This window comes from Papaver somniferum, chromosome 10 (genome assembly GCF_003573695.1).
Source record: "Papaver somniferum cultivar HN1 chromosome 10, ASM357369v1, whole genome shotgun sequence".
Lineage (NCBI taxonomy): Eukaryota > Viridiplantae > Streptophyta > Magnoliopsida > Ranunculales > Papaveraceae > Papaver > Papaver somniferum.
The window spans coordinates 118,059,309-118,062,388 of NC_039367.1; positions in this window are offsets into that span (position 1 = coordinate 118,059,309).

A 3,080-nucleotide genomic window follows, 5' to 3' on the forward strand; every position below is an offset into this window, starting at 1 on the left:
GGCAATGGCAGGTTGCGCCAGAGGAGTGATATTGGCAGTACCACTAGAGCTTGCGATATTAGGGTCAGGGGTTGAACCGGATTGGTAACTGAACCAGACCTAAGACCGACCATCTTTGGGAGAATTGAGATTGCAACCGAGATAATATCTCCCACTGTGGTCGCCAATCTGTAGATGAGGCAAAACGAGTCGCTGGTTTTTAAGGAATTGAGGAGACGACCGTGCGGAGGAAAATCTTTTGAACTGAGCGAACTGTCTAACCTCACACAGATGTACTGCAAGAGGGAGTGCCTTGAATTTGAGAGATCGATCTGTAGGACTCCAGCCTAAACCAAGAAAATGGTCGTTCCAGAATCAATTCGGTCACAAGAGAGGATGGGTCAATATGTAGGAGGGAAGCTGAGAAATGTGTGAGATCAATGGTGATCGAAATTGTAGGTGTGTTGTGTATTCTGCGTGAAGAAATAAGATAAGTTCTGATTGATTGAATTTTCTCTGTTGGGAGTAATTGTTCAGACGATGAGTTCGTGTGCTCTTGTTGTCTGTTCGACGAAAGAGTGTCTTGTTTTACGAAAACTGTCTGTTTTTCAATCATGATTTAGAGACTTATTTATATTGCTAGAATTATAAATACCATGAAGTGTGACAGTTGGTGGAGTCAAAGAGTGGGGAAGTGTAAATCGTGTTAGAACCAGTTGCTCATCGTGCGGAGACTTGGTTGATTTTCCATCCACTACTTTGCTAACTCCTCCAACTGATTGCACGACTTGCTCACATTCTCATCGTGTGTATGAACACACGTGTTGTAGACCGCCTGACCAAAACCCTAGTTAATATCCCCCCATGTGACACGATTGATGTCTCGTGATTGTGGAGTCTGCAAGGCAGACGTGTATTTAGTTAGTCAGTTGCTGACTTCATGGGACGATGAGTCCTTATATTGCTGAGTCGAACGTGATTTGCAAATGTTCCAAAACTCATGAATCGAACGTGTCTGTTGAGACAAGGAAATGTTGATAGTTAAGGCGAGCAAATATTGTTCATTCCATGGATTGTTGAATATTGATAGTTGAACCAATATTCCCTGGTTTGAGCAAATATTGTTCATCTGAGCAAATGTTGCTCGTTTGATGAATTATTGGTAGCATGACCAAACAAAATATTAAATTAAAATATTGAACCGAGTATAATTAATAAAAATGTTGATCATGGGATCAACGTAAAATTATCAGCGTTTGAATCTGGAATTATGAACATTGGACTCGAAAACCCTAATTTCGATCATTTGTTGATCAATCGATGATTTATTGAAAATCAACCACAAAGTGAAGGAGTGATAGACGCATTTATGTGTCTTATATAATCTCAATTGTATATATTATTAGTGCTCGATTTTATATTTATTGTGGCTTTTTATGTCCCTGTAGGTATTTTTGGAGAAATAAGCTTTTGCGGCGAAATTGGCTAAAAAGTGGTTTTTGCGCTCTCACTTTGGATAAGGGGTAACCTAATTACTAAGGGGTGACCTATTTTCATGCATCTGCTAAAGGGAGAACATCACAGGATAGGGGGAGGTCACTTTCCTTCCCAAATTCAAAAGAAGAAAATTGGCGGGAAAACAAGCTTTCACGCCTGGCAGTTTAGGATTCGGATTTTTGAGGAGTTTTATGGAGATTAAATCACTGGAAATTCTTGGGATGGACTTGCAAGAGGATAATAGGTCATATGCAAGTGATTTGGTCGAACGAATTGGGCTGGATAAGCCGTGAGAGCAAAACAGAGGAGATGGACATGTATATCGCGTTTCAGAGATTGTGTGAGAATTTGACGCCAGGATTTGTACGTATCAGGTCTAGTTTGAGTCCTAGATGGAGTATGATGCGTTTAAATAGTTTTGGAAAAGCACGGAATCAACAGAATCCGCACACAGAGATTATTCCCGTAACTTCCGGCCAAAGAAAAAGAAAGAGAATAATTGTATACAGACTCGGCTTCTTGGGTCCTGTTGGCTATATATAAGTTGTTTCGAGACCCAGGGAAGAAAAAAAGTGTTTGGGGTCGAGCAGGGACCAGAGAGAGACCGGAGGAGCGAAGAACAGGAGTTGCAGGAAAAGTTTCCTGTTGTTGCTGCTGTTGCTCGAGGAGGAAGAAGACGAAGAACGGACCCTTCATAGTAGTCGTTATTCAACAGCACATATCTTCTATCGATTCCTGTAACATCACATATTGCATAAGTTCTCTATAACAGTCAGTTTGTAACGCCTATAAAACGTTGTGAACTGTCTGCTATATTAGTTTCCTCTTGTTTTTCACCCTTTTGAGCTATGAAAACCTATTTTGAGCACGTGATTAATATGAGGAGCTAAACCCCATTGCTGAGGCGACGGAGGAATCCATTTTTCCAATTATTATATGGTAAATTCTATTTAATTTAGTTTTCGTAATTCTTTTATGATTATTTGCACTGAACTGAAATCAAATATAAGATTCTGATTAAGTGGTTGTGTTCTCAATTGATGGGTCATGCTTAGGTTAAGTCTTTTGATGGTCCATGCTTTCGATTTACAAATATTTTTTTGAGTATCTACTTGTCTAGGCGAATATTAGAATCACTTCAAACGTAAAGAGTTGCATAATTATTGACTAGATTAAATCACATAAAAATTGGATATTGGTGGAATCCTGAGTCTCAGTGTTTTTTTATAATCTTGATAACAATTTCTTTTTAAGTTTTCTATTTTAATTTGAGTCTAAAATCGAGTCCACACAATCCGAGTTGAACGAATCTTATTACCACTTTTTCTACAACAATTAAAATTACATCAAGGAGGGACCGGCTACATGGGATAATGGGTCAACCATGTAGTGCCCAGATGCTCGAGTGAGCAAATACCAAAGTCTCTTGAAGACCAGTTGGTGAAAGGATGATTAAATGCTGGTTTAATCATTTATTAAAATAATGTTCGTCTGATCCTTAGGTGATAAAACCTAATAAATTATGAAGAGATGAAGGACCGACCGAGGGGTCATGAAACCGTCCCTGGTTGGTCATGGGATCGACTGACGATCATTTTATGAAA